Below are 21,831 nucleotides of genomic sequence, written 5' to 3'. Positions count from 1 at the left end.
TAAAAATACATTTTTCATCTGGCACCCAATTATTTACTTAATGAGGTTCATCACATGTAATGTGTCTGAAAATAGATATTTAATTTCTTTAGTTAAAGTTCCAGTATAAATATATTGCTAAAAGCATTCTTAAAAATCCTATGTTTAACTACTTCCCACCCCTTAATGGTCTCCCACATAACACTTAGTATTCCCCATTTGGAAGGGAGGACTAGCTATCCTGCTCACAGGCGTTTGTCAGTGCTACTTGAGCTGCCTACTAGGAGAGGAAAGATTAAACTCGCTGTTTAGTTCTTCTCTGGAAACTACAGGCATGGCCAACGTCCTACCACTAACTGGTGAAAAATACATTTCTTGAGACAACAGTAATCTTGCATCTTTCCAGATTGATGCATCAGTTCTTTCCTTCCCCCTCTTCTCGACTTCCATGCCAACCACATGTAAAATAATGCTTCTGCTTCACGTTCTAACAAGAAAATATATTTCTTTAAGTGATAAGTCTTTAGACGTCTTAATGTCTGTCAACACACCTGGCATCCAACACCTGACCTTCCGTATTAGATTTCTATTCCCTTTAAACACCAATCCCATCTTGCTCATGTGCCTCACAAATCAAATATATATCCCTAAATATCAACATAGTTCTTCAACTGGGAAAGTAGATGAGGTATTTTAATGATCATCTCCATTCGATTATGTTGATGGTGAAGTCTCCAATACTGATTTCAGTTTGGCAATCAGCCACTACTGCTTACTGCCAAACCATGTATACTCTCAGATTGTGTGTTGTTACATCTCTTCTGTTTATCATATGAAGAACAATACCTGAATCCATGTGACGAACCAAGGGCCCAAAGTGATTTAACATTTGCCCAGTAAAAACCTACATCGCAACATGACACAGTTCACTTTATTTATACACATATTTATGCCTCGTGTTTGTGGCCTTTGGAATCACAGCATCTTATCCAAGACTATGCCTGAATGCCCACAAATGCAGCATTGTCACCATCACGCATTGTCCGCCTGGTACCACAGACCATCCCCCTTAATGTCCTCACTTGACTATCTCAACTATTCTGAATTGCCCCACCAGTCCTTCCCACTGTAACATATAGCTGACACAGAACCTCATCAAAACATTGAAAAATTATCAATAAAACAGGCTTATTATGTAAGCACTAAAAACATACTTACCTAAACATAAGTAATCACTCATTCTCAGGTTCATGTGTGCTCATTACTGTTCCTTAGCAATCTCCATGATAAATCCTCTTCCACACCTCATGTTGCTGCCTCTTGCTTTCCATACATTATGCTGCATAGTTCAAATCCAACCAAGAGCCTCCCACTCAATCCACACTAACTCACTGCCACACTAGTGTGACTAATAGAACAAGCAACAAATTTAAATCATATCACCAGGTAATGTTAGATACATCACTCAGGTGGAGGTACGAATGCCTGTCTCGATATACCCGAGGTGGGTAAGGCCTCCTGCCCAGCAGCCTACGGACTCTGATGTTCCTGATGCGATGAAGTCGAATCAATTGTCTTCTACGTAGCACCATGATGCAGAAGGCTCACACAAGTTTTGGCATTGTCAATATTGTCCCCATACTTAAATGTAACCTTTGAAAGAAGCTCAAAACAGCAGGAAAACAGGCAGGCAGGATAGATTCGCAGTTCTCTCTCTCCAGGTCTGTATGGATGGACCACACCCAAAGATCTTGTTACTTATCCTCTCTCTCTCCCCCCTTAACTAATTGAAGTCTTGTGACTTCTCCTCTCTCCTCCCCACCCCCCTTTACTAATTGGAATCTTGTGACCTCTCTCTCTCTCCTCCCCCCGCCCCCACTCATTGCAGTCTTCAGTGTAGAAGGCACTTTGCTCCTCGGGCTCGAAACCTTCCGATTGGCACCTCGCTCTCTCTCCTCCCCACCCCCTCCACCCCTAACGGCTTGTTTTGTAGCTGAGCCCCGAGCCGCTGTGTCCGGGCATGAGGCTGATTCTGCCGGCCAGAACTACGACCCGCCAGCCCTGCTTCAAGACGTTTGGTGGTGGCGTGTGAGTGAGTAAAAAAATGAGAGAACTTCTGTAATCCAACAAATTTACACTTCTATGTTGACAGGTAAAAAAAGTTGAACTTTATTATTGATTTTGACAGTGTTCTTGACTCCCTCCAAAATCTTCGATTTAAGAACAATGGCGTCTTTCAGCACCAATTTGTGAATGGGCACTGATTTTCTTAACTGCCCAGAAGGTTTTTCAGGAGTGGCCGGAACTTCCGTATCCGGAACCACCCCTCATCCAGAACCATTCCCAACCACCGGCTGGCACATGCGCAGAACTCTAACATGAACAAATTGAAGTCCTTTCTCGCTGCCGACTGCCACAATCGCTGGCCTAAGCCCGCAATTCACTATCCCTGCCCCCCACCCAACCCCCCGCCATGCTCTCCCTGCCGCACTCCCAGCCCCAAGCTAGCCAGCCCCAATATCCCCCTTGCTTGGTACCTATACCATCCAATTTAACGTGACCACCCTCATCCAGAAAAATCCCTTATCCAGAACAGGCCAGGTCCTGAGGGTTCCGGATAAGGGAGGTTCAACCTGTACTAACACGTCTTCTGCACAAAAAGACATTTTGGTAAAAACGACTTTAAGACAACTACCTCGAAGTATTATACAAAAGCTCTCACACTTGGCATAATTCGAATATTGTATGTTAATCTCAAGACATACAAAATATTCCATTCTAGATCTGACCTGCTTGTCCCTTTGATCCTTCCCTTGAGGATTATAAGAAATAGGAGCAGGAGGAGGCCATTTGACCCCTCGAGCTCGCTCCACCATTTAATAAGATCATGGACTCAGCTCCATGTCCCTGCCCACTCCCCATAACCCTTCACTCCCTTATCGCTCAAAAATCTGTATTTCCACCTTAAATATGTTCATTGACCCAGCCTCCACAGCTCTCCAGGGCAGAGAATTCCACAGATTCACGACTCTCTCAGAGAAGAAATTCCTCCTTACCTCAGTTCTAAATGAGCAACTCCTTATTCTTAAACTAAGCCCCCTAGTTCTGTTATGAATGCAAAATCATTTGTGCAATGCATGAACAAGGAAATAATATCCTACCATGTATAAGAATTTAAAGGCCTTTTTAGATACAGAAAAAGCACATTCACCCATAAGTCCATCTCCAATTCTACCAATGCTGCCAATTCTTTCCTTGTACTGTCTGTTTCAATGGTGTCGCTTGGTATTCTACAAGTATATTACCCTTTGCCTAAAATGTTCAGCCCTAGTTCCTTTCTGTTTCTAATTTCCACATTTTTAATAATAATTGAATCCTTTATCACAATTAACAATTAGCCCAAATTTCCTTCAAAAGCTTAATCTCTTCTCAAAATTTAATACAGTCAACTTCAGGTGCAGTTACAACCTGCTATGCAACAAGAACATTGATGGCCATTCCGCAAAGGAATGGGCATGACAGTTATTTGCTATTATTAGTTTGGGTAAAAATACATTTCGTCAAATAGCCTGGAGTCTTTGGTCTAGAAATTCAGTTGCCTTTTGTTTGGGTGCTACGGGTTCTGAATTAGGACTAAAATGGTGTCTGAGAGCCCATGCACATCTCTGGTGCGGGCTGCATTGAACACCATCTTGGTGAGGGCAGTGTTAGGAGTGCGCGCTAGAACTATGGTAAGTAGGCAGATTGTGACGTTGTCCACGTGCAATGCTGATTTGACACCAGCACTGCAATTTTTGTCATCATTGCTGGAGCTAACGCCCTGTGTTAAGCTCGCACAGCTGAACATGCGTTCAGCAGCAGGAAAGACCCCCGCCCCCTCCACCAGTGCTATTTAAAGGGATCATCAATAACTTTCAGGTAACTTGGTTGTTGATTTCTACTGGCTCTGTGTACGTCTGTAGAACTGTTTGGTGCTTTCTACAGTTCTTTAAAGTTGGTGAGGTGACAGGGAGTAGTGCTGCAAATGGAGAAGGCCTTGTTTTTGACTTCAAGGGTTCTGGTCACCACCACTTGCTCCCAGTCATGGGTGATCTAGTTGTCATCCCCTTGGCCTGCAGCATGACAGGGAGATGGAGCAGAAGACAAGCTGTTCAGAGGGAAGAGGAGGAGAGAAAGAAGGGAGAGGCTTTACCCACCTAGGGTCTTCCGAAAGCAAATCTCTTACCTCAACCTGAGCCTGGAGCAGTGTGTGAGGTGTCTATGCTTTATGAAGGAGGTGCTCACAGAACTCTGTCATCCCTTCCAACCAGACCTACAGCCTCGCTCCAGGGCAAGGCCAGTGCTGCCAGTGGCTGTGAAGGTGACTGTGGGATCCTTCCAGGCTGAATATCTGTAACATCTCCCAGTTCACCGTAAACTGCTGCATAAGAGAGGTGACAGATGCTCTTTATGCCGGGAGAGGGGACTTCGTTGTCTTCTCTCTAAACAGAGAGAAGCAGATGGCACGTGGCTTTGCCAGGATAGCAGAGTTTCCCATGATGCCATGTGCCATCGACTGCATGCATGTGGTTTTGCAGGCACCGTATATAAATGCTGAGATGTACTGCAACCGCAAAAATTACAATTCGCTGAATGTGCAATTGGTGTACGACCATGCTCAGCACAGCATGATGGTGAATGCCTACATTCCTGGCAGCAGTTATGATGCTTATTTCTGTGCCAGTCCTCTGTTCCCTCAGTTTTTGAGCCACCAAGACAAACCAGAGAGTAGCTCCTAGGCGACAAGGGCTATCCCTCGAACACCTGGCTCACGACTCCACTCTGCAACCAAACCACATGTGGGCAGCATGCGTAGAACGAGAACCGTGCTGCCACACCAAACATCATCGAGTGACTCCTGGGGTGCTCAGGCAACGGTTCCGCTGCCTACACTGCTCTGGAAGAGCCCTACAAGACTCACAGGCATGTGTCCCAATTCGTCATGATCTGCTGTATCCTCCACAACCTGGCCATCATGAGGGCACAACCCTTGCCACCAGGGATACAGCCATCAGCTCAGGAGCAGGAGGAGGAAGAGGAGGAGGAGTATAATTTTATACACCTCAATAAGGTCTCCCCTCAGTCTCCTCTGTTCCAAAGAAATCAACCCCAGCCTATCCAATCTTTCCTCATAGCTAAAATGCTGCAGTCCAGACAACATCCTTGTAAATCTCCTCTGTACCCTCTCTAGTGCAATCCCATCTTTACTGTAATGTGGTGACCAGAATTGCACGCAGTACTCTGGCTGTGGCCTAACTAGTGCTTTATACAGTTAAAGCATAACCTCCCTGCTCTTATATTCTATGCCTCGGCTAATACAGGGAAATATCCCATATGTTCTGGAGTTCGAGAGTTCAGGAATTCTGGGGGTTTGAGCGTTCGAGAGTTCGGGAGTTCGAGAGTTCGAGAGTTCGAGAGTTCGGGAGTTCGGGGGGTTCGAGCGTTCGATGGTTCGAGAGTTCGGGAGGTTCGAGCGTTCGATGGATCGGGAGTTCGAGAGTTCGAGAGTTCGAGAGTTCGAGAGTTCGAGAGTTCGGGAGTTCGGGAGTTCGGGAGGTTCGAGCGTTCGAGAGTACGGGTGTTCGAGAGTTCGAGAGTTCGGGAGTTCGGGAGTTCGAGAATTCGGGGGGTTTGAGCGTTCAAGAGTTCGAGAGTTCGGGAGGTTCGAGCGTTCGAAGGTTCGGGAGTTCGAGAGTTCGGGTGTTCGAGAGTTCGGGAGGTCCGAGAGTTCGGGAGGTCCGAGAGTTCGGGAGTGCGGGAGTTCGCGAGTTCGAGAGTTCGAGAGTTCGGGAGGTCCGAGAGTTCGGGAGTTCGGGAGTGCGGGAGTTCGGGAGTTCGAGAGTTCGGGAGTTCGGGAGTTCGAGAGTTCGGGAGATCGGGAGGTCCGAGAGTTCGAGAGTTCGGGAGTTCGAGGGTTCGGGAGTACGAGAGTTCGAGAGTTCGGGAGTTCGGGAGTTCGGGAGTTCAGTTCGGGAGTTCGAGAGGTTCGAGAGTTCAGGAGTTCAGGAGTTCAGGAGTTCGAGAGTTCGAGAGTTCGAGAGTTCGAGAGTTTGAGAGTTTGAGAGTTTGAGAGTTCGGGAGTTCGGGAGTTCGGGAGTTCGGTTCGGGAGTTCGAGAGGTTCGAGAGTTCAGGAGTTCAGGAGTTCAGGAGTTCGAGAGTTCGAGAGTTCGAGAGTTCGAGAGTTCGAGAGTTCGAGAGTTTGAGAGTTTGAGAGTTTGAGAGTTCGAGAGTTCGGGAGTTCGAGAGTTCGGGAGTTCGGGAGTTCAAGACTTCGGGAGGTTCGGGAGGTTCGGGAGGTCGGGAGTTAGGGAGTTCGAGAGTTCGAGGGATTCGAGAGTTCGAGAATTCAGGAGTTCGGGAGGTCCGAGAGGTCCGAGAGTGCGGGAGTTCGAGAGTTCGATAATTCGGGAGTTCGGGAGTTTGGGAGAACATAAGAACATAAGAACATAAGAATTAGGAACAAGAGTAGGCCATCTAGCCCCTCGAGCCTGCTCCGCCATTCAACAAGATCATGGCTGATCTGGCATTCAAAAAAAAAGGGGTTGCCTCAACTGCTTCCTTGGGCAGAGAATTCCACAGATTCACAACCCTCTGGGAGAAGAAATTCCTTCTCAACTCTGTTTTAAATTGGCTCCCCCATATTTTGAGACTGTGCCCCCTAGTTCTAGTCTCCCCGACCAGTGAAAACAACCTCTCTGCCTCTATCTTGTCTATCCCTTTCATGATTTTAAATGTTTCTATAAGATCACCCCTCATCCTTCTGAACTCCAACGAGTAAAGACCCAGTCTACTCAATCTATCATCATAAGGTGACCCCCTCATCTCCGGAATCAGCCTATTGAATCGTCTCTGTACCTGCTCCAAAGCTAGTATATCCTTCCTTAAGTAAGGTGACCAAAACTGCACGCAGTACTCCAGGTGCGGCCTCACCAATACCCTATACAGTTGCAGCAGGACCTCCCTGCTTTTGTACTCCATCCCTCTCGCAATGAAGGCCAACATTCCATTCGCCTTCCTGATTACCTGCTGCACCTGCAAACTAACTTTTTGGGATTCATGCACCGCAGCATGTTGTAATTTCTCCCCATTCAAATAATATTCCCTTTTCTGTTTTTTTTCCCCAAGGTGGATGACCTTACACTTTCCGACATTGTATTCCATCTGCCAAACCTTAGCCCATTCGCTTAACCTATCTAAATCTCTTTGCAGCCTCTCTGTGTCCTCTACACAACCCGTTTACCCACTAATCTTTGTGTCATCTGCAAATTTTGTTACACTACACTCTGTCCCCTCTCCCAGGTCATCTATGTATATTGTAAACAGTTGTGGTCCCAGCACCGATTCCTGTGGCACACCACTAACCACCGATTTCCAACCCGAAATGGACCCATTTATCCCGACTCTCTGCTTTCTGTTAGCCAGCCAATTCTCTATCCATGCTAATACATTTCCTCTGACTCCGCGAACCTTTATTCGGGAGTTCTGGAGTTCGGGAGTTCGGGAGATCTGAGAGTTCGGAAGATCCGAGAGTTCTGGAGTTCGAGAGTTCTGGAGTTCGAGAGTTCGGGAGTTCGGGAGTTCGGTTCGGGAGTTCAGGAGGTTCGGGAGTTCGAGAATTCGAGAGTTCGAGAGGTCCGAGAGTTCGGGAGTTCCGAGAGTTCGGGAGGTCGGAGAGTTCGGGAGGTCTGAGAGTTCGGGATTTCGGGAGTTCGAGAGTTCGGGAGTTCGAGAGTTCAAGAGTTCGATAGTTCAGGAGTTCGGGGGTTCTGGAGTTCGGGAGTTCGGGAGGTCCGAGAGTTCGGGAGTTCTGGAGGTCTGAGAGTTCGGGAGTTGAAGAGGTCCGAGAGTTCGGGAGTTCGGGAGGTCCGAGATTTCGGGAGTTTGGGAGTTCGGGAGTTCGAGAGTTCAGGAGTTCAGGAGTTCAGGAGTTCTGGAGTTCGGGGGTTCTGGAGTTCGGGAGTTCGGGAGGTCCGGGAGTTTGGGAGGTCCGAGAGTTCGGGAGGTCCGAGAGGTCCGAGAGTTCGTGAGTTCGGGAGGTCCGAGAGTTCGGGAGTTCGAGAGTTCGGGAGTTCGGGAGTTCAAAAGTTCGGGAGTTCAGGGCTTCTGGAGTTCGGGAGGTCCAAGAGTTCGGGAGTTCGAGAGGCCCGAGAGTTCGGGAGTTCGGGAGGTCCGAGAGTTCAGGAGTTTGAGAGTTCTGGAGTTCGGGAGTTCGGGAGGTCCGAAAGTTCGGGAGTTCCGAGAGTTCGGGAGGTCTGAGAGGTCTGAGAGCTCGGGATTTCGGGAGTTCGAGAGTTCGGGAGTTCGAGAGTTCTGGAGTTCGGGAGTTCAGGAGTTCAGGAGTTCAGGAGTTGAGGAGTTCGGGAGTTCGAGAGTTCGGGAGTTCGGGAGTTCGAGAGTTCAGGAGTTCGGAAGTTCAGGAGTTCAGGAGTTCTGGAGTTCGAGAGTTCTGGAGTTCGAGAGTTCGAGAGTTCGGGAGTTCGAGAGTTCGAGAGTTCGGGGGTTCAGGAGTTCGAGAGTTCGGGAGTTCGAGAGTTCAAGAGTTCGAGAGTTCGAAAGTTCGGGGGTTCAGGAGTTCGGGAGGTCCGAGAGTTCGGGAGTTCGAGAGTTCGGGGGTTCAGGAGTTCAGGAGTTCAGGAGTTCGAGAGTTCGAGAGTTCAAGAGTTCGAGAGTTCGGGAGTTCTGGAGTTCGGGAGGTCCGAGAGTTCGGGAGTTCGGGAGGACCAAGAGTTTGGAAGTTTGGTTCGAGAGTTCGAGAGTTCGAGAGTTCAAGAATTCGGGTGTTCGTGAGTTCGAAAGTTCGGGAGTTCGGGAGGTTCGAGGGTTCAGGAGTTTGGGAGTTCGGGAGGTCCGAGAGTTCGGGAGGTCCGAGAGTTCGGGAGTTCGAGAATTCGGGAGTTCGGCAGTTCGGTTCGGGAGTTCGGGAGGTTCGAGGGTTCGGGAGTTCGGGAGTTCGGGAGTTCGAGAGTTCGAGAGTTCGAGAGTTCGGGAGTTCGAGAGTTCGAGAGTTCGGGAGGTCCGAGAGTTCGGGAGGGCCGAGAGTGCAGGAGATCGAGAGTTCGGGAGTTCGGGAGTTCGAGAGTTCTAGAGTTCAGATGTTCGGGAGTTCGTGGGTTCGGGAGTTCGAGAGTTCAGGAGTTCGAGGGTTCGGGAGTACGAGAGTTCGAGAGTTCGGGACTTCGGGAGTTCGGTTCGGGAGTTCGGGAGGTTCGAGAGTTCAGGAGTTCAGGAGTTCAGGAGTTTGAGAGTTCAGGAGTTCGGGAGGTCCGAGAGTTCGGGAGTTCGGGAGTTCGAGAGTTCAGGAGTTCGAGAGTTCGGGAGTTCGGTTCGGGAGTTCGGGAGGTTCGAGAGTTCGAGAGTTCGAGAGTTCGGGAGGTTCGAGCGTTCGAGAGTTCGAGAGTTCGAGAGTTCGGGAGGTTCGAGCGTTCGCGCGTTCGAGAGTTCGAGAGTTCAAGAGTTCGTGAGTTCAGGCGGTTCGAGCGTTCGAAGGTTCGGGAGTTCGAGAGTTCGAGAGTTCGAGAGTTCGGGAGGTTCGAGCGTTCGCGCGTTCGAGAGTTCGAGAGTTCAAGAGTTCGTGAGTTCAGGCGGTTCGAGCGTTCGAAGGTTCGGGAGTTCGAGAGTTCGAGAGTTCGGGAGTTCGAGAGTTCGAGAGTTCGGGAGTTTGAGAGTTCGGGAGTGCGGGAGTTCGGGAGTTCGAGAGTTCGGGAGTTCGGGAGGTCTGAGAGTTCGGGAGGTCCGAGAGTTCGAGAGTTCGGGAGTTCGGGAGTTCGAGAGTTCGAGAGTTCGAGAGTTCGAGAGTTCGAGAGTTCAGATGTTCGGGAGTTCGAGGGTTCGGGAGTTCGAGAGTTCGGGAGTTCGGCAGTTCGGGAGTTCGGTTCGGGAGTTTGGGAGGATCGAGAGTTCAGGAGTTCGAGAGTTTGAGTGTTCGGGAGGTCCGAGAGTTCGGGAGTGCGGGAGTTCGGGAGTTCGAGAGTTCGGGAGTTCGAGAGTTCGGGAGTTCGGAAGGTCCGCGGGTTCGGGAGGTCCGAGAGTTCGAGAGTTCGGGAGTTCGGGAGTTCGAGAGTTCGAGAGTTCAGATGTTCGGGATTCCGAGGGTTCGGGAGTTCGAGAGTTCGGCAGTTCGGGAGTTCGGTTCGGGAGTTCGGGAGGATCGAGAGTTCAGGAGTTTAGGAGTTCGGGAGTTCGGGAGGTCCGAGAGTTCGCGAGTTCGAGAGTTCAGGAGTTCGAGAGTTCGGGAGATCGGTTCGGGAGTTCGGGAGGTTCGAGAGTTCGAGAGTTCGGGAGTTCGAGAGTTCATGCGTTCGGGCGGTTCGAGCGTTCGAAGGTTCGGGAGTTCAAGAGTTCGAGAGTTCAGGAGTTCGAGAGTTTGGGAGTGCGGGAGTTCGGGAGTTCGAGAGTTCGGGAGTTCGGGAGGTCTGAGAGTTCGGGAGGTCCGAGTGTTCGAGAGTTCGGGAGTTCGGGAGTTCGAGAGTTCGAGAGTTCGAGAGTTCAGATGTTTGGGAGTTCGAGGGTTCGGGAGTTCGAGAGTTCAAGAGTTCGGCAGTTCGGGAGTTCAGTTCGGGAGTTCGGGAGGATCGAGAGTTCAGAGTTCAGGAGTTCGGGAGTGCGGTAGTTCGGGAGGTCCGAGAGTTCGGGAGTTCAAGAATTCGAGAGTTCGGGAGTTTGGTTCGAGAGTTTGAGAGTTCGAGAGTTCAAGAATTCGGGTGTTCGTGAGTTCGAAAGTTCGGGAGTTCGGGAGGTTTGAGGGTTCAGGAGTTCGAGAGTTCGAGAGTTCGAGAGTTCGGGAGGTTCGAGCGTTCTAGAGTTCGAGAGTTCGGGAGGTTCGAGCGTTCGAGCGTTCGAGAGTTCGAGAGTTCGAGAGTTCAAGAGTTCGTGAGTTCAGGCGGTTCGAGCGTTCGAAGGTTCGGGAGTTCGAGAGTTCGAGAGATCGGGAGTTCGAGAGTTCGGGAGTGCGGGAGTTCGGGAGTTCGAGAGTTCGGGAGTTCGAGAGTTCGGGAGTTCAGATGTTCGGGAGTTCGAGGGTTCGGGAGTTCGAGAGTTCGGGAGTTCGGCAGTTCGGGAGTTCGGTTCGGGAGTTTGGGAGGATCGAGAGTTCAGGAGTTCAGGAGTTCAGGAGTTCGAGAGTTCGAGAGTTCGAGAGTTCGGGAGGTCCGAGAGTTCGGGAGTGCGGGAGTTCGGGAGTTCGAGAGTTCGGGAGTTCGAGAGTTCGGGAGTTCGGGAGGACCGCGGGATTGGGAGGTCCGAGAGTTCGAGAGTTCGGGAGTTCGGGAGTTCGAGAGTTCGAGAGTTCAGATGTTCGGGATTCCGAGGGTTCGGGAGTTCGAGAGTTCGGCAGTTCGGGAGTTCGGTTCGGGAGTTCGGGAGGATCGAGAGTTCAGGAGTTTAGGAGTTCGGGAGTTCGGGAGGTCCGAGAGTTCGGGAGTTCAGGAGTTCGCGAGTTCGAGAGTTCAGGAGTTCGAGAGTTCGGGAGATCGGTTCGGGAGTTCGGGAGATTTGAGAGTTCGAGAGTTCGGGAGTTCGGGAGGTTCGAGCGTTCGAAGGTTCGGGAGTTCAAGAGTTCGAGAGTTCAGGAGTTCGAGAGTTTGGGAGTGCGGGAGTTCGGGAGTTCGAGAGTTCGGGAGTTCGGGAGGTCTGAGAGTTCGGGAGGTCCGAGAGTTCGAGAGTTCGGGAGTTCGGGAGTTCGAGAGTTCGAGAGTTCGAGAGTTCAGATGTTTGGGAGTTCGAGGGTTCGGGAGTTCGAGAGTTCAAGAGTTCGGCAGTTCGGGAGTTCAGTTCAGGAGTTCGGGAGGATCGAGAGTTCAGAGTTCGGGAGTTCGGGAGTGCGGGAGTTCGGGAGTTCGAGAGTTCGAGAGTTCGGGAAGTCCGAGAGTTCGGGAGTTCGGGAGTGCGGGAGTTCGGGAGTTCGAGAGTTCGGGAGTTCGAGAGTTCGGGAGTTCGGGAGGTCCGAGAGTTCGGGAGGTCCGAGAGTTCGAGAGTTCGGGAGTTCGGGTGATCGAGAGTTCGAGAGTTCGAGATTTCAGATGTTCGGGAGTCCGAGGGTTCGGGAGTTCGGTTCGGGAGTTCGGGAGGATCGAGAGTTCAGGAGTTTAGGAGTTCGGGAGTTCGGGAGGTCCGAGAGTTCGCGAGTTCGAGAGTTCAGGAGTTCGAGAGTTCGGGAGATCGGTTCGGGAGTTCAGGAGGTTCGAGAGTTCGAGAGTTCGGGAGTTCGAGAGTTCATGAGTTCGGGCGGTTCGAGCGTTCGAAGGTTCGGGAGTTCAAGAGTTCGAGAGTTCAGGAGTTCGAGAGTTTGGGAGTGCGGGAGTTCGGGAGTTCGAGAGTTCGGGAGTTCGGGATGTCTGAGAGTTCGGGAGGTCCGAGTGTTCGAGAGTTCGGGAGTTCGGGAGTTCGAGAGTTCGAGAGTTCGAGAGTTCAGATGTTTGGGAGTTCGAGGGTTCGGGAGTTCGAGAGTTCAAGAGTTCGGCAGTTCGGGAGTTCAGTTCGGGAGTTCGGGAGGATCGAGAGTTCAGAGTTCAGGAGTTCGGGAGTGCGGTAGTTCGGGAGTTCGAGAGTTCGAGAGTTCGGGGGTTCAGGAGTTCAGGAGTTCAGGAGTTCGAGAGTTCGAGAGTTCAAGAGTTCGAGAGTTCGGGAGTTCGGGAGTTCTGGAGTTCGGGAGGTCCGAGAGTTCGGGAGTTCGGGAGGACCAAGAGTTTGGGAGTTTGGTTCGAGAGTTCGAGAGTTCGAGAGTTCAAGAATTCGGGTGTTCGTGAGTTCGAAAGTTCGGGAGTTCGGGAGGTTTGAGGGTTCAGGAGTTCGGGAGTTCGGGAGGTCCGAGAGTTCGGGAGGTCCGAGAGTTCGGGAGTTCGAGAATTCGAGAGTTCGGGAGTTTGGTTCGAGAGTTCGAGAGTTCGAGAGTTCAAGAATTCGGGTGTTCGTGAGTTCGAAAGTTCGGGAGTTCGGGAGGTTTGAGGGTTCAGGAGTTCGAGAGTTCGAGAGTTCGAGAGTTCGGGAGGTTCGAGCGTTCTAGAGTTCGAGAGTTCGGGAGGTTCGAGCGTTCGAGAGTTCGAGAGTTCGAGAGTTCGGGAGGTTCGAGCGTTCGCGCGTTCGAGAGTTCGAGAGTTCAAGAGTTCGTGAGTTCAGGCGGTTCGAGCGTTCGAAGGTTCGGGAGTTCGAGAGTTCGAGAGTTCGAGAGTTCGGGAGGTTCGAGCGTTCGCGCATTCGAGAGTTCGAGAGTTCAAGAGTTCGTGAGTTCAGGCGGTTCGAGCGTTCGAAGGTTCGGGAGTTCGAGAGTTCGAGAGTTCGGGAGTTCGAGAGTTCGAGAGTTCGGGAGTTTGAGAGTTCGGGAGTGCGGGAGTTCGGGAGTTCGAGAGTTCGGGAGTTCGGGAGGTCTGAGAGTTCGGGAGGTCCGAGAGTTCGAGAGTTCGGGAGTTCGGGAGTTCGAGAGTTCGAGAGTTCGAGAGTTCGAGAGTTCGAGAGTTCAGATGTTCGGGAGTTCGAGGGTTCGGGAGTTCGAGAGTTCGGGAGTTCGGCAGTTCGGGAGTTTGGTTCGGGAGTTTGGGAGGATCGAGAGTTCAGGAGTTCGAGAGTTTGAGTGTTCGGGAGGTCCGAGAGTTCGGGAGTGCGGGAGTTCGGGAGTTCGAGAGTTCGGGAGTTCGAGAGTTCGGGAGTTCGGAAGGTCCGCGGGTTCGGGAGGTCCGAGAGTTCGAGAGTTCGGGAGTTCGGGAGTTCGAGAGTTCGAGAGTTCAGATGTTCGGGATTCCGAGGGTTCGGGAGTTCGAGAGTTCGGCAGTTCGGGAGTTCGGTTCGGGAGTTCGGGAGGATCGAGAGTTCAGGAGTTTAGGAGTTCGGGAGTTCGGGAGGTCCGAGAGTTCGCGAGTTCGAGAGTTCAGGAGTTCGAGAGTTCGGGAGATCGGTTCGGGAGTTCGGGAGGTTCGAGAGTTCGAGAGTTCGGGAGTTCGAGAGTTCATGAGTTCGGGCGGTTCGAGCGTTCGAAGGTTCGGGAGTTCAAGAGTTCGAGAGTTCAGGAGTTCGAGAGTTTGGGAGTGCGGGAGTTCGGGAGTTCGAGAGTTCGGGAGTTCGGGAGGTCTGAGAGTTCGGGAGGTCCGAGTGTTCGAGAGTTCGGGAGTTCGGGAGTTCGAGAGTTCGAGAGTTCGAGAGTTCAGATGTTTGGGAGTTCGAGGGTTCGGGAGTTCGAGAGTTCAAGAGTTCGGCAGTTCGGGAGTTCAGTTCGGGAGTTCGGGAGGATCGAGAGTTCAGAGTTCAGGAGTTCGGGAGTGCGGTAGTTCGGGAGTTCGAGAGTTCGAGAGTTCGGGGGTTCAGGAGTTCAGGAGTTCAGGAGTTCGAGAGTTCGAGAGTTCAAGAGTTCGAGAGTTCGGGAGTTCGGGAGTTCTGGAGTTCGGGAGGTCCGAGAGTTCGGGAGTTCGGGAGGACCAAGAGTTTGGGAGTTTGGTTCGAGAGTTCGAGAGTTCGAGAGTTCAAGAATTCGGGTGTTCGTGAGTTCGAAAGTTCGGGAGTTCGGGAGGTTTGAGGGTTCAGGAGTTCGGGAGTTCGGGAGGTCCGAGAGTTCGGGAGGTCCGAGAGTTCGGGAGTTCAAGAATTCGAGAGTTCGGGAGTTTGGTTCGAGAGTTCGAGAGTTCGAGAGTTCAAGAATTCGGGTGTTCGTGAGTTCGAAAGTTCGGGAGTTCGGGAGGTTTGAGGGTTCAGGAGTTCGAGAGTTCGAGAGTTCGAGAGTTCGGGAGGTTCGAGCGTTCTAGAGTTCGAGAGTTCGGGAGGTTCGAGCGTTCGAGCGTTCGAGAGTTCGAGAGTTCGAGAGTTCAAGAGTTCGTGAGTTCAGGCGGTTCGAGCGTTCGAAGGTTCGGGAGTTCGAGAGTTCGAGAGATCGGGAGTTCGAGAGTTCGGGAGTGCGGGAGTTCGGGAGTTCGAGAGTTCGGGAGTTCGAGAGTTCGGGAGTTCAGATGTTCGGGAGTTCGAGGGTTCGGGAGTTCGAGAGTTCGGGAGTTCGGCAGTTCGGGAGTTCGGTTCGGGAGTTTGGGAGGATCGAGAGTTCAGGAGTTCAGGAGTTCAGGAGTTCGAGAGTTCGAGAGTTCGAGAGTTCGGGAGGTCCGAGAGTTCGGGAGTGCGGGAGTTCGGGAGTTCGAGAGTTCGGGAGTTCGAGAGTTCGGGAGTTCGGGAGGACCGCGGGATTGGGAGGTCCGAGAGTTCGAGAGTTCGGGAGTTCGGGAGTTCGAGAGTTCGAGAGTTCAGATGTTCGGGATTCCGAGGGTTCGGGAGTTCGAGAGTTCGGCAGTTCGGGAGTTCGGTTCGGGAGTTCGGGAGGATCGAGAGTTCAGGAGTTTAGGAGTTCGGGAGTTCGGGAGGTCCGAGAGTTCGGGAGTTCAGGAGTTCGCGAGTTCGAGAGTTCAGGAGTTCGAGAGTTCGGGAGATCGGTTCGGGAGTTCGGGAGATTCGAGAGTTCGAGAGTTCGGGAGTTCGGGAGGTTCGAGCGTTCGAAGGTTCGGGAGTTCAAGAGTTCGAGAGTTCAGGAGTTCGAGAGTTTGGGAGTGCGGGAGTTCGGGAGTTCGAGAGTTCGGGAGTTCGGGAGGTCTGAGAGTTCGGGAGGTCCGAGAGTTCGAGAGTTCGGGAGTTCGGGAGTTCGAGAGTTCGAGAGTTCGAGAGTTCAGATGTTTGGGAGTTCGAGGGTTCGGGAGTTCGAGAGTTCAAGAGTTCGGCAGTTCGGGAGTTCAGTTCAGGAGTTCGGGAGGATCGAGAGTTCAGAGTTCGGGAGTTCGGGAGTGCGGGAGTTCGGGAGTTCGAGAGTTCGAGAGTTCGGGAAGTCCGAGAGTTCGGGAGTTCGGGAGTGCGGGAGTTCGGGAGTTCGAGAGTTCGGGAGTTCGAGAGTTCGGGAGTTCGGGAGGTCCGAGAGTTCGGGAGGTCCGAGAGTTCGAGAGTTCGGGAGTTCGGGTGATCGAGAGTTCGAGAGTTCGAGATTTCAGATGTTCGGGAGTCCGAGGGTTCGGGAGTTCGGTTCGGGAGTTCGGGAGGATCGAGAGTTCAGGAGTTTAGGAGTTCGGGAGTTCGGGAGGTCCGAGAGTTCGCGAGTTCGAGAGTTCAGGAGTTCGAGAGTTCGGGAGATCGGTTCGGGAGTTCAGGAGGTTCGAGAGTTCGAGAGTTCGGGAGTTCGAGAGTTCATGAGTTCGGGCGGTTCGAGCGTTCGAAGGTTCGGGAGTTCAAGAGTTCGAGAGTTCAGGAGTTCGAGAGTTTGGGAGTGCGGGAGTTCGGGAGTTCGAGAGTTCGGGAGTTCGGGAGGTCTGAGAGTTCGGGAGGTCCGAGTGTTCGAGAGTTCGGGAGTTCGGGAGTTCGAGAGTTCGAGAGTTCGAGAGTTCAGATGTTTGGGAGTTCGAGGGTTCGGGAGTTCGAGAGTTCAAGAGTTCGGCAGTTCGGGAGTTCAGTTCGGGAGTTCGGGAGGATCGAGAGTTCAGAGTTCAGGAGTTCGGGAGTGCGGTAGTTCGGGAGTTCGAGAGTTCGAGAGTTCGGGGGTTCAGGAGTTCAGGAGTTCAGGAGTTCGAGAGTTCGAGAGTTCAAGAGTTCAAGAGTTCGAGAGTTCGGGAGTTCAGGAGTTCTGGAGTTCGGGAGGTCCGAGAGTTCGGGAGTTCGGGAGGACCAAGAGTTTGGGAGTTTGGTTCGAGAGTTCGAGAGTTCGAGAGTTCAAGAATTCGGGTGTTCGTGAGTTCGAAAGTTCGGGAGTTCGGGAGGTTTGAGGGTTCAGGAGTTCGGGAGTTCGGGAGGTCCGAGAGTTCGGGAGGTCCGAGAGTTCGGGAGTTCGAGAATTCGAGAGTTCGGGAGTTTGGTTCGAGAGTTCGAGAGTTCGAGAGTTCAAGAATTCGGGTGTTCGTGAGTTCGAAAGTTCGGGAGTTCGGGAGGTTTGAGGGTTCAGGAGTTCGAGAGTTCGAGAGTTCGAGAGTTCGGGAGGTTCGAGCGTTCTAGAGTTCGAGAGTTCGGGAGGTTCGAGCGTTCGAGCGTTCGAGAGTTCGAGAGTTCGAGAGTTCAAGAGTTCGTGAGTTCAGGCGGTTCGAGCGTTCGAAGGTTCGGGAGTTCGAGAGTTCGAGAGATCGGGAGTTCGAGAGTTCGGGAGTTCAGATGTTCGGGAGTTCGAGGGTTCGGGAGTTCGAGAGTTCGGGAGTTCGGCAGTTCGGGAGTTCGGTTCGGGAGTTTGGGAGGATCGAGAGTTCAGGAGTTCGAGAGTTCGAGAGTTCGAGAGTTCGGGAGGTCCGAGAGTTCGGGAGTGCGGGAGTTCGGGAGTTCGAGAGTTCGGGAGTTCGAGAGTTCGGGAGTTCGGGAGGACCGCGGGATTGGGAGGTCCGAGAGTTCGAGAGTTCGGGAGTTCGGGAGTTCGAGAGTTCGAGAGTTCAGATGTTCGGGATTCCGAGGGTTCGGGAGTTCGAGAGTTCGGCAGTTCGGGAGTTCGGTTCGGGAGTTCGGGAGGATCGAGAGTTCAGGAGTTTAGGAGTTCGGGAGTTCGGGAGGTCCGAGAGTTCGGGAGTTCAGGAGTTCGCGAGTTCGAGAGTTCAGGAGTTCGAGAGTTCGGGAGATCGGTTCGGGAGTTCGGGAGATTCGAGAGTTCGAGAGTTCGGGAGTTCGGGAGGTTCGAGCGTTCGAAGGTTCGGGAGTTCAAGAGTTCGAGAGTTCAGGAGTTCGAGAGTTTGGGAGTGCGGGAGTTCGGGAGTTCGAGAGTTCGGGAGTTCGGGAGGTCTGAGAGTTCGGGAGGTCCGAGAGTTCGAGAGTTCGGGAGTTCGGGAGTTCGAGAGTTCGAGAGTTCGAGAGTTCAGATGTTTGGGAGTTCGAGGGTTCGGGAGTTCGAGAGTTCAAGAGTTCGGCAGTTCGGGAGTTCAGTTCAGGAGTTCGGGAGGATCGAGAGTTCAGAGTTCAGGAGTTCGGGAGTGCGGGAGTTCGGGAGTTCGAGAGTTCGAGAGTTCGGGAAGTCCGAGAGTTCGGGAGTTCGGGAGTGCGGGAGTTCGGGAGTTCGAGAGTTCGGGAGTTCGAGAATTCGGGAGTTCGGGAGGTCCGAGAGTTCGGGAGTTCCGAGAGTTCGAGAGTTCGGGAGTTCGGGTGATCGAGAGTTCGAGAGTTCGAGATTTCAGATGTTCGGGAGTCCGAGGGTTCGGGAGTTCGTGAGTTCGGCAGTTCGGGATTTCGGTTCGGGAGTTCGGGAGGATCGAGAGTTCAGGAGTTCAGGAGTTCGGGAGTTCGGGAGGTCCGAGAGTTCGGGAGTTCGGGAGTTCGCGAGTTCGGGAGGTCCGAGAGTTCGGGAGTTCTGGAGTTCGCGAGTTCGAGAGTTCAGGAGCTCGAGAGTTCGGGAGATCGGTTCGGGAGTTCGGGAGGTTCGAGAGTTCGAGAGTTCGGGAGTTTGGTTCGGGAGTTCGGGAGGTTCGAGAGTTCGAGAGTTCGAGAGTTCGAGAATTCAGGAGTTCGAGAGTTCGGGAGGTTCGAGAGTTCGAGAGTTCGAGAGTTCGGTTCAGGAGTTCGGTTCAGGAGTTCGGGAGGTTCGAGATTTCGAGAGTTCGGTTCAGGAGTTCGGTTCAGGAGTTCGGGAGGTTCGAGATTTCGAGAGTTCGCGAGTTCAGGAGTTCGAGAGTTTGGGAGTTCGGGAGTTCGGTTCGGGAGTTCGGGAGGTCCGAGAGTTCGAGAGTTCGAGAGTTCGGGAGTTCGAGAGTTCGGGAGTTCGGTTCGGGAGTTCGAGAGTTCGGGAGTTCGAGAGGTCGAGACTTTGGGAGGTTCGGGAGGTCGGGAGTTAGGGAGTTCGAGAGTTCGAGGGGCTCGAGAGTTCGAGAGTTCGGGAGTTCGGGAGGACCAAGAGTTTGGGAGTTTGGTTCGAGAGTTCGAGAGGTCCGAAAGTTTGGGAGTTCATGAGTTCGAGAGTTCGAGAGTTCGAGAATTCGAGTGTTCGTGAGTTCGAAAGTTCGGGAGTTTGGGAGTTCGGGAGGTTCGAGGGTTCAGGAGTTCGGGAGTTCGGGAGTTCGAGAGTTCGAGAGTTCGAGAGTTCGAGAGTTCGAGAGGGCCGAGAGTGCAGGAGATCGAGAGTTCGGGAGTTCGAGAGTTCGGGAGTTCGAGAGTTCAAGAGTTCGGGAGTTCGGGAGTTCGAGAGTTCGAGAGTTCGAGAGTTCGAGAGTTCTGGAGGTCCGAGAGTTCGGGAGGGCCGCGAGTGCGGGAGATCGAGAGTTCGGGAGTTCGTGGGTTCGGGAGTTCGAGAGTTCAGGAGTTCGAGGGTTCGGGAGTACGAGAGTTCGAGAGTTCGGGAGTTCGGTTCGGGAGTTCGGGAGGCTCGAGAGTTCAGGAGTTCAGGAGTTTGAGAGTTAAGGAGTTCGGGAGTTTGGGAGGTCCGAGAGTTCGGGAGTTCGGTTCGGGAGTTCGGGAGGCTCGAGAGTTCAGGAGTTCAGGAGTTTGAGAGTTAAGGAGTTCGGGAGTTTGGGAGGTCCGAGAGTTCGGGAGTTCGGTTCGGGAGTTCGGGAGGTTCGAGAGTTCGAGAGTTCGAGAGTTCGGGAGGTTCGAGCGTTCGAGAGTTCGAGAGTTCGAGAGTTCGGGAGGTTCGAGCGTTCGAAGGTTCGGGAATTCGAGAGTTCGAGAGTTCGGGAGTTCGAGAGTTCGGGAGTGCGGGAGTTCAGGAGTTCGAGAGTTCGGGAGTTCGGGAGTTCGGGAGTTCGGGAGGTCCGAGAGTTCGGGAGGTCCGAGAGTTCGAGAGTTCGGGAGTTCGGGAGTTCCAGAGTTCGAGAGTTCGAGAGTTCAGATGTTCGGGAGTTCGAGGGTTCGGGAGATCGAGAGTTCAGGAGTTCGGGAGTGCGGGAGTTCGGGAGTTCGAGAGTTCGAGAGTTCGGGAGTTCGAGTGTTCGGGAGTTCGGGAGTTCGAGAGTTCGGGAGTTCGGGGGTTCTGGAGTTCGGGAGGTCCAAGAGTTCGGGAGTTCGGGAGGTCCGAGAGTTCGGGAGTTCGCGAGGCCCGAGAGTTCGGGAGTTCGGGAGATCCGAGAGTTCAGGAGTTCGAGAGTTCTGGAGTTCGGGAGTTCGGGAGGTCCGAGAGTTCGGGAGTTCCGAGAGTTCGGGAGGTCCGAGAGTTCGGGAGGTCTGAGAGCTCGGGATTTCGGGAGTTCGAGAGTTCAGGAGTTCGGGAGTTCAGGAGTTCAGGAGTTCAGGAGTTTGAGAGTTCAGGAGTTCAGGAGTTCAGGAGTTCGGGAGATCGAGGGTTCTGGAGTTCGAGAGTTCGGGAGTTCGAGAGTTCGAGAGTTCGAGAGTTCGAAAGTTCGGGGGTTCAGGAGTTCGGGAGGTCCGAGAGTTCGGGAGTTCGAGAGTTCGGGTGTTCAGGAGTTCAGGAGTTCAGGAGTTCGAGAGTTCGAGAGTTCGAGAGGTCTGGAGTTCGGGAGTTCGGGAGTTCGGTTCGGGAGTGCGGGAGGTCCGAGAGTTCGAGAGTTCAGGAGTTCGAGAGTTCGAGAGTTCGGGAGTTTGAGAGGTCGAGACTTCGGGAGTTCGGGAATTCGGTTCGGGAGTGCGGGAGGTCCGAGAGTTCGAGAGTTCGGGAGTTCGGGAGTTCGAGAGTTCGAGAATTCGGGAGTTCGAGAGGTCGAGACTTCGGGAGGTTCGGGAGGTCGGGAGTTAGGGAGTTCGAGAGTTCGAGGGGTTCGAGAGTTCGAGAGTTCGGGAGTTCGGGAGGACCAAGAATTTGGGAGTTTGGCTCGAGAGTTCGAGAGGTCCGAAAGTTCGGGAGTTCCTGAGTTCGAGAGTTCGAGAGTTCGGGAGTTCGGGAGTTCTGGAGGTTCGAGGGTTCAGGAGTTCGGGAGTTCAGGAGGTCCGAGAGTTCGGGAGGTCCGAGAGTTCGGGAGTTCGAGAATTCAGGAGTTCGGTTCGGGAGTTCGGGAGGTTCGAGGGTTCGGGAGTTCGGGAGTTCGGGAGTTCGAGAGTTCGAGAGTTCGAGAGTTCGAGAGTTCGAGAGTTCGAGAGTTCGAGAGTTCGAGAGTTCGAGAGTTCGAGAGTTCGAGAGTTCGAGAGTTCGAGATTTCGAGAGTTCGAGAGTTCGAGAGTTCGGGAGTTCGAGAGTTCGAGAGTTCGGGAGGTCCGAGAGTTCCGGAGGGCCGAGAGTGCGGGAGATCGAGAGTTCGAGAGTTCGGGAGTTCGGGAGTTCGAGAATTCGAGAGTTCGAGAGTTCGGGAGGTCCGAGAGTTCGGGAGGGCCGAGAGTGCGGGAGACCGAGAGTTCGGGAGTTCGTGGGTTCGGGAGTTCGAGAGTTCAGGAGTTCGAGGGTTCGGGAGTACGAGAGTTCGAGAGTTCGGGAGTTCGGGAGTTCGGTTCGGGAGTTCGGGAGGTTCGAGAGTTCAGGAGTTCAGGAGTTTGAGAGTTCAGGAGTTCGGGAGTTCGGGAGGTCCGAGCGTTCGAGAGTTCGAGAGTTCGAGAGTTCAAGAGTTCGTGAGTTCGGTCGGTTCGAGCGTTCGAAGGTTCGGGAGTTCGAGAGTTGGAGAGTTCGGGAGTTCGAGAGTTCGGGAGTTCGTGAGTTCGGTTCGGGAGTTCGGGAGGTTTGAGAGTTCAGGAGTTCAGGAGTTTGAGAGTTCAGGAGTTCAGGAGTTCGGGAGGTCCGAGAGTTCGGGAGTTCGGGAGTTCGAGAGTTCAGGAGTTCGAGAGTTCGGGAGTTCGGTTCGGGAGTTCGGGAGGTTCGAGAGTTCGAGAGTTCGAGAGTTCGGGAGGTTCGAGCGTTCGAGAGTTCGAGAGTTCGAGAGTTCGGGAGTTCGAGAGTTCGGGAGTGCGGGAGTTCGGGAGTTCGAGAGTTCGGGAGTTCGAGAGTTCGGGAGTTCGGGAGGTCCGAGAGTTCGGGAGGTCCGAGAGTT

This window comes from Pristiophorus japonicus, chromosome 4, assembly GCF_044704955.1.
Source record: "Pristiophorus japonicus isolate sPriJap1 chromosome 4, sPriJap1.hap1, whole genome shotgun sequence".
NCBI classification, from domain to species: Eukaryota; Metazoa; Chordata; class Chondrichthyes; family Pristiophoridae; genus Pristiophorus; species Pristiophorus japonicus.
This window is presented reverse-complemented; position numbering follows the sequence as displayed.